Source organism: Thamnophis sirtalis, unplaced genomic scaffold (genome assembly GCF_051295495.1).
Source record: "Thamnophis sirtalis isolate CommonGarterSnake01/CBP01778 unplaced genomic scaffold, rThaSir2_p1.2 scaffold_3, whole genome shotgun sequence".
Classification (NCBI taxonomy): domain Eukaryota; kingdom Metazoa; phylum Chordata; class Lepidosauria; order Squamata; family Natricidae; genus Thamnophis; species Thamnophis sirtalis.
In genome coordinates, this window is record NW_028261383.1 from 118865312 (window position 1) to 118875129 (window position 9818).

The following is a 9818-nucleotide window of genomic DNA, read 5'->3' on the forward strand; positions in this document are numbered from 1 at the left end:
CCATTAATAATCATACTGGATGAGCTCAAAGGCTCAGGTAGCCTAGAAAATAGTTAACCATTGTTGGAAAAGGAATGCTGGAATAGGAGTCTGATCTGTCAGGATTTTACATGAATACTTGAATGTGTAGGCTAGTGGTTTGCTCCAAACCTCAAATCAATTTTGCTTGCAGTTCGCAAAAAAATGTTTGTAAGAAAGATCTATATTACTCTCTGTAGAGATGTTAATGATTTAGATGTGTGTGTATGTCTATATATATATTTATGTGTATAATGTTATTCCTTCCCTTGAAAACTTTATTTCAGCACAGATGACCTGTACATTAAAAACAAGATAACCTATGGTTAACCTTGCATCTAATAAACATTAATTTCCTGTTTTACGAACCATTTATGGGGCTGTTAAAACAGATATTTATCTTGATGCACATCCTCTTGGCAGATTTATTTTTTCATTTGCTGCAAAATATACAGCCGGCCTAGATATTGGCAATACAACCGGCAGACTTCAGTACAAGAGTTCAGAAGTGTGGCAAATAAACAAGGTATTGCAATTCCAGATCTGGGCAGGAAGTTCTTATAATCAAAGACCAAGAGACAAAGCCAGCTCATGACTTACATAGAAAGCAAAATCCCAGGATTTTGACACAATAATAGCAAGAGTAAGTTAAATAAATCTGATACTTAACCAAAATAGAGTCAAAATGCAGTCAGAACTAGGGGAAAAAACCAATTCTATATTGTAACAATTGCAACATTACAAGATTGAAAAAAATATTTTTTGCATTTTATATATAAATTTGTTCAATGATTTTGCAATTCTTTACTTCTCTTTTCAAAGCAAGGCTGAAAAGCACCAGCCAAATTCAGATATTTATACTACTGTGTAGATGCTGGCTAGAATCAAGGGACTAAGTATTTTAGCATTGCCACCAGGGATTATTTCCAGGTTTTTAATTTCATTAATCAATGACAAAAGAGTACTTTTAATCTAGGTCTAAAAGATTGCCCATAGATTTAGTGTCAATACTTTTTCTTCAAAATCCTCTGCTAGAATTCTTTTGTTGCTCTAATACTTTCAAGCCTTTTTACTCTTCAAAACCATCATTTGCACAGCTGGAGAAACAGTCATGGAGAAAGCAGAATGCAAAGATAATCTCTTTGCGGCTTCATTTTTCTAGTGCTCTCAGCTCCAAATGTGTTGAAGATGAAGTTGGCTGGGAAGTTTGGAAGTTAAAATCCTAACATTTCAAGAGAGACCTCAGTTGGGAGGGGGGGAGCCAAAGTAACTACCTGAACTACAGTACCTGGAACAAAATATGGACATGAGGGCAGGGTTTAGGGATTATTGTCTTTAAACTGGCCTGGACAATTGCTATTAAAATATGGTCTTCCTATAATTGTATTTTGGGGGACCGAGATAGGTGGTGATGCAGAACGTAGCCACTAGATTGATCAATACAGTCTCAAAGGGAAGTTTATGTCAGGGTTGCTGTTAGGCATGGACTCATTTTAAAAGTATACCGTAATTTTTGTAGGCTCCAATCTGGGCCAGATTGTGATAGAGAGAGAGATTCCTTGAGGATGAGATCAAGCACGAGTCCAAAAGCTTGGAACATTAAACCTCTGGTCCCGGTGATTGACCCAGATTGCATCATGCAACATTATCCTGAGACATGTGTATTTGCCTTCATTTGTATAATTTTTGATTAAACAGCTTGACACTGGCTTATTGGAAAAATTGCTTTTTCCACTATAAGCCTCTCTGATCCTTATAGTCTCCAGAAAATGCCTTGTGGACTGCCCTGATCTGCTATTGAGTAAACTCTATCTACTGAGCTTAAATGGCTTTGAGTAGCAAGTATCTGCACACAAATTAAAAATAGTTTTGCCTTAGTGTATATCCTGCCATTTTGAAGCGCACTTTATGGCTCCTTAGGCTGAACCGTTCCAGCTATTGTGGTTTATTCAAACTGTATACAATAAATAATGTTTAAACAATGATTTACCATGTGTGTGAATCCAGTCTGTAGCTTATTTGTTTTTAAACAAAATATACTGTTTCTATGAAAATAGAATCCCATTTTCTTTTTCAGATCCTCTTTTACAGAGTTTATAGATGGAAGATAAATTAAACGTCTATAGTCTGTGAAGTTTCGCCATTGGAAATGTTACATAATCTTTGGTTTAGAACTTCACCAATGACAAACATCACATGAGCCATAATTACTTGTAAAACATTTTCGAAACAGAAGTTACAATACAATGATTATCTGGAAGGCAATGTTTAGATATCATAATGAAGGGTTGGTTTTCACCATGGGAGACATTTCTGTCTCCATCAGGTCAAGATTAATTTCTAGAAACCAGAAATATTGCTCATCTTTGTTTGCTAAGCATTGTCAGATTTTCTTTTCTTTTCCAGCATTCTCTGCTATAAAGGTAATTGAATTATACTATATTTTTTAGACAAACTCTGAAAGTTTTTTTGTCATGACCATTGCTGTTTGTTGCATTCCTTTCCACTTAATTGTGCTGGTTTTTTGTTTTGTTTTAGGCATTCAGATTTCCAAAATCATATCGGGTTTTTAAGTAGAGATTGGACAGCCATCCCTCATGGTTTAAATGGTTTTTCAGAATCCTGAGGGTTGGACCAGATGATACTTATAGTCTTTTCCAACTTTGCAATTTTATAATTCTTCATTTTTCTACATACGTCTACTGATTTTTTGCATGTTGTGTTCATGAAAGGATTCTTGTGCATGATAGAAAGATATCTTCATATGTTGTAATATGTAAAATGGAAATAAATGAGTGAGCTTAACCCAATAGTACACACGCAGCAATTCAGATTCAGAGGCAAAATATAATGCTTTGAAACGTGCTAAGGCATGCCCATGTAATTTTCGGCAACTCTTTGAACCAAATGTAACATTTCCTGGAACTATGCTGCTATTGTTGCTGCTATGGAACACAGCAATGTGGGCCCAGTTTAAGGTGTTGCAGAAATTGTGTGCACACTAGACTCCTCACTCTAGGAAGAGGCATTACGTTTCGTTTTCCCAACTTCAGATGGCTTAACATGGCTCCTAGGCGTAGACTCTCTCAGTCACAGACACTTAGGTAAGCATCATTACCGCAAACAGGAATGAAGCAACATTGAATGGTGAATTGCCCCGTGTCGGCATGAGAGTGCAGTTCTTTTTGATGCCAATGGTCTTCCCATCCTTTCTTACCTTTCAACAGTCTCTTCATTTCTGTGGTCACTGGCTTTGTAATACATTGGTTAGTAGTTGACATAACTGACATCTCTGCCCTGAAAATCTTAAGATATTGAGTTACGTCTTATAGTACACAATTCCCGTATATATTCCAGAGGGATATTTGCCTTCATATCAAAAACACTGTATCCACTGATGCCTTCAACTCCCTCTTTTCTTCCAAATCAACCCCTAGAAATAAAGAAACAAGTAAGCTAGTATAGTACAGTTTCCTGGAAAGTTAATGGCAATGTCCTCAATTTTTGTCTGCTGTAAATGGATATTTATTACTGACCACAACTAGTGTCAGTAATTTACCAAAACATAAGTTATGAATGCCAAAAATCTCCTGTTAATGGCAACCATTTTGTTACCATTAACATTATGTTTTCAATGTTCCAATTATATCCAATTGCTCTAAAATATTGCTTACTCTTAATATGATTTTGGCTTTGACAAAACTTCTTGCCCAGCAGTCTTTGGATATATTACTCTTCATACTATCCTGTACCTAATATAATGGAATAAATCTTGTTCAGCAAGAAATGTCCTCGTCATGCAAAACTGGCTGGGAACTGTAATTCAATGCCAATGAAACTTCGAATGTATAGAGAAGCAAAAGTATTTAATATCAAGGCTATCAAAGAAATAGAATTAATATAAAGTCTACCCTGTGCAGGAGGCTGGGTTTGATTACCTACAGGCAAATACCCTCTTCCAGCTTTACGATAATAAATGGAACATTTCCTTGAACAGGTCCTTAAGAAATGTATAATTGATTTTAAAGTGAACTCAGTACACTATCAACTGCATTTGTGCTTTAATTTAATCTTCATCTATATGACTCATTCAAAGCTATTTACAGAGAATGCAGAAAGGGTAAATGGAGGTTGGTAGCACCATGGTACATGACCTATTCAATCATGTTCCACTGAGAAACAGATATGAAATGCATTTCAAAGGAGAGCTACAGTCTTAATCAGCGATCTATATAGGAGGCTCCCCTGTTGATATAAATTACATAAAATGTAATTAGCTCTTAATTAAATTGAGAAATGGGAGGGTTGATATAATATGGTTAGCTTGGCAAAGCTCTAAAATATTGCCTAATAACAAATATTTGTGTCTAATCACATATGCCTAAAGTAATTAATTTATCTCATATGCACATAATTTAATAGGTCAGTGTATATAATTTCAATTCATAATCTTATCCGATCATCATTTTTGGAATTAGTCACTTATGCAAGAGAAGTCATTTAAGACAAACAGCATGTGATCTCATGCAGGTTGGCAGGATGAGATTGGCTGGAGATATTCCTGATGATTATATTTACTAATCTGACAGATTATTTAGACAACACTTTTAAAGATAGGAACAAGCCATCACTTTTGTTTAATTAATTTTATCTGTACTTCTTTAAATGACAAATCATTTGCAGCTAAAAGGGGAAAACATCTGCCTTTCTAACATTAACATTGGGGGACAAAGGTCAACCCCTAGGCCCCTTAAATATGGGGTGCCACAGGGCTCAGTCTTGTCCCCCCCTCCTATTTAACATCTACATGAAGCCACTGGGTGAGATCATTCGTCGGCACGGGATCAAATACCACCAATATGCGGACGATACCCAGTTGTATCTGTCCGCCCCGTGCCAACTCAGTGTAGTGGTGGAAGTGATGTGCCAGTGCCTGGAAGCTGTCAGGGTCTGGATGGGGGTGAACAAACTCGCACTCAATCCTGACAAGACCGAGTGGCTATGGATGTTGCCTCCCAAGGACAGTTCGATTAGTCCATCCTTATGCCTGGGGGGTGAAAACCTACTCTCCTCAGAGAGGGCCCGCAACTTGGGAGCCCTCCTGGACCCACAGCTGACATTAGAACATCACTTGTCGGCTGTGACCAGGGGGGCCTTTGCCCAGGTTCGCCTGGTGCACCAGTTGCGGCCCTATCTGGATCGGGAGGCACTTCAAACGGTCACTCACACCCTTGTTACCTCGAGGCTTGACTACTGTAACGCGCTCTACTGCCCCTGAAAAGTGTTCGGAGACTACAACTAGTCCAGAATGCAGCTGCGCGAGCGATATTGGGTGTACCAAGGTACACCCACATCACACCTATCCTCCGCGAGCTGCACTGGCTTCCCATTGGTCTCAGTTCATGCTGGTTATCACCTTTAAAGCCCTACATGGCTTAAGACCCAGATATCTGCGAGACCGTCTTCTGCCGCATACTTCCCAACGACCGATAAGATCGCACAGGGAGGGCCTTCTCCGGGTGCCATCAGCCAGACAATGTCGGCTGGCAACTACCCGGGGGAGAGCCTTCTCTGTAGCTGCTCCGACTCTCTGGAATAAACTGCCCCCAGAGATCCGGACCCTACCCACGCTCATGGCCTTCTGTAAGGCTCTTAAGACCTGGCTATTCCGGCAGGCCACGGGCTGTTGAACTCACGATTGAGTTCCAGCCCTGATCAGACTGGGTGTATGTTGTGGTCTTTTTAATCAATGTTTTTTGTGTTTTTAACTTCTATTTTTAAATGTATTGTTGTAAGCCGCCCGGAGTCTTCGGGATTGGGTGGCCTATAAATTTATTAAACATCAACATCAAACATCAACTCAATGAATGATGCTCACAAGCCCTTTTCCCTATTCTTCCACACAGTTATTAACTGAAGAAATCTTTATTGATTTAATTCAAGCATTTTATTCCACTAGCAAGCCAAAAAAGGTATAGTGACTAACCTCAAGTTTACAATTTAAAAGAACTTTAAAAGCCCAATCTGATTCAAATGGAAAATCTTCCATCACTGAAGGTGCCTCTTCACCTTCACCAATCTCTCTCTCTCTCTCCCTCCCTCCCTCGCCCTCCCTCTCTTTCTCTCTTTCTGAAAACCTGTTTCTATAGATATCTTCTTCATCCTATCTCAAGAAGTCATAGGACAAATATTGTATATCAATCATTTCCTGAATGATAAAACTAACATAAAGTACTTCAGGTGTGTTTTGACAATTGCTGGACTGCCATTTGTCTCCATGATTTATTTGCTCTGAGCTGGGACAAAGGAGATTCCTTAGTAAATGAGAGAAAATGTTTGCTTAGTTCCAGCAGTCTCTTACTGAGGTAAGAATGAGCAAATTGACGATTATACCCAACTAATCAGATAACAACATGGCCAGGAAAAGTATATTATTTTATTTGAGAACAAATGCATGTATTAAATAAGGGACCTAAGGATGAGTCAGCCGTGCTATTGGTTGGCCTAGAATTCTAACAATGAAATTAAGATTATGGTGATACCCAGTTGCTTTTCACATATGCACAAGTTATTTTTAAAATAACTTATGAAAACAATTGTCAAGTTTAATGGAAGATAAACCATTATTTCCACCATTATTAGTATTAAGCTTTATTTTTAACTGCTTTTGCTTTTCAAAAGTTTTATTTTCTTTTAAAACAAACATTTCATCATTCCTCAATCAGTGAGACATCGGAGTACAATTTTTTTGTGTGTCAAAATAGTTCTAGTTTACCACCAGATTCTTGTCTAGCCTAATGTATACCCCTCCCTCCCTCCCTCCACCCTCCCCCCAACCCCCCTCCTCCCCCCCCCCCAACTTCCCAGAACCCGTACATGGTATGGATTTTTAACAAACACAGTCTAAAATCTATTGAGAAAAAAGAAATAAAGAAATTAATAACATCTCTACATTGATCTTAGCTTCTTCTTGCTGAGCTAACTTTAAACAATTTAAATCAATTCTGATCTTAAGCATAGGCTAACTGGAATTTCTTGGTCCCGTATTTATTTTGTATATAGTCAATCCATTTTTTCCAGTCTCGTTTATATCTCTCATTTGAGTGATCTTTAAGATATGCCAATATTTTAGCCATCTCGGCTAAGTTTGTAACTTTCAATGTCCATTCTTGAATTGTAGGCAAGTCTTCCTTCTTCCAGTATTATTTTTAACTGCTTTTATAGTACTGTAAAACATATTGTCAAAGCTTTATCAGATTTTTTTTTTTTTAAATCTGCTACCTAGTTTGCCTCATGATGAATTATAAGAAATTTGCACTGTTGGTTGAATATGCTGGGAAGAGAAATGCCAACTACAAATAAATAGTTTATTATATGGACAGGGATATTCAATTGGAATTTTTATACCCTGGTTAAAAAAAAAGGGAATAACTGTTTCTCATAAGAACATTAGAGGGTTCTGATGGGTTTTCTTTTTAAAGGAAGCCAGACTCCTGTACCCTTTTTTTTACAGTATATTAGGCAGGTTTCATCCTTATTAGAATCTGAGCTCACAAATATCACTCCATTTTGGTAAAAAAAAATATGTATGTTTTGAGTCAGCCTTCCCTTCTTCTGAGGTTGGTAAAATGAGGACCCAGATTGTCAAGGACAATATGCTGGTTCTGTAAACTGCTTAGAGAGGGCTATAAAGCATTGTGAAGCTATATATATATATATTTAAAGTCACAACCCCTGGTATGCTCAAATATGGGAGGAAGATCACTACTTCCATTCTCTGTCCTTCGGCTCGTCACAAGAGACCATCCAGACAAAAACCCAATTTTTTTACTGTTGCCTTTTTGTTATATATATATATATATATATATATGTGCTATTGCTATTACTATACCCACATGCATGCACGCACAACTCAAGGTGATGAACTCACCAATTTTCCTTTGTTCTCCTATTTTCTCCACAACAAGCCTATGAGATAAGTGAGGTTGAGAGAGAGTGACTGACTCAAAGTCTCCCAGCCAGCTTTCATGCCTAAACTCTGAGGAGTGACTATAATCCAGTGTCCTCTGGCTCTGCCTCTTTTCAAGGCCAGCACCTTAACTATTACACCAAATTGGCTCTGTCCTTGGAAGAGCTAAATTTTACTCTAATTGAACTCTGAATAATATAATAATTATTACTTTGACCTCACATATACTGATTTTAATTAATTAAATCAATTAAATGATTTATTATTAATAAATACATTAATTAATCTGTGGGTAAAGTGGAAATAATTTGATTCCTCTGATGCACACTTTGTGTTCTGTTTGGACAGAGATGGACACATATGTTAGGCTCAAATATATCTCCTTCTCCTTGCTTTAATATTTGCTAACAAACATTAATTTTCTTTTGGGATGTCTTTCTTTTTTTTAAAATATGCCTTCCCAGGAGCATGGTATTTTGCAGCGCATTCCAATATTTCTCAATGTCCACATTCTTTGAGTCATTCTTAGTGATGGCTTGAACTTGCTCTATTGACTATGGTTTGCTCATTCATTGCATGTTGGCTCAGCTGGGCATTAGAAAAATGTGTCTTTGTTGTACTGTCTCTCAATCTGAAATCACAATATTTAAACAGTACACAGTTAATTATTTCATTTTCTGTATGATCTTTTCCTTCTCCAATAGTTGAATGAAAAGATTAAATAGGAAGTTTTTATATATATGATAGACAGCTAGTCTCTGTGTTACAAACACACATGCACACAATATTTTTACTGAACTGGAGAATTTAACAATAATGTCAAATTTAGACTGCTATATAGTGTATTGCTTTACATTTTTTCAACATGTGCATGGAGAGTGAGAGAATTATTTTTATTATTTCATTTTATTTCACCATTTTAAATTAATCAGAAAAATACACACTATAGTATAAAAGGAGTAATACAGTCTCTGAAGTGATACATAAAACTTAACATCTTTAAGACCTTTGACCCAGGGTAAAATTCAGCAGGTCCCGACAGGTTCTGAAGAACCGATAGCGGAAATTTTGAATAGTCGGAGAACTGGTAAATACCACCTCTGATTGGCCCCAGAGTGGGATGGGAATGGGGATTTTGCAGTATCTTTCTCCTGCCATGCCCTCAGAACCGGTAATAAAAATGTTTGAATTTCACCACTACTTTGACCATGTTGCTTGCCTGCACCTGTATCAAAATTAAACTAATGCAAATGTCAACATAGAGCACATATCAATATTCATACAAACTGGCAATAGATGTCACTTTCCAGGATTGTACAATCACTCTTATGCTTGTCTATGACCATAATAAAGGTTTGATTTGACTTTTACAATCACTCTTTCAGCTAAACTCCATGTCTGAAAAATCCATAATTTTTGATTTGTTGATCGATTCCAATACACTGCTAATAAAGTTAAGAACAAATGTTCATAACATATAGTGGCAGGTCCAGATTATTTAAATGACTTTTGAGCTGAGGTTTGTCAAGCATTGTCACTGTCTAGCATTATAGTTGAAGGTGTTTAATGTCACGCTTGTACTGCACACACATTTCTCCTTTACTTTTAGGCTGGGAATATATTGTTTGGATTTGTTCATTATATTAGATTACCACATGATTAGGTTTTTATTTAGCATGTTGTTTGAACATCTGTGGAAGTTCTCCTGTTTACAATGCAGTCCTTTCAGCAGTCCCAATAAGATTCCACACCCATGTATATTCTGATTCAGGTGACCTGAGGATACAGATAAACCTCATGACCTCAACTGCTCTAGGAGAATTAATGACCT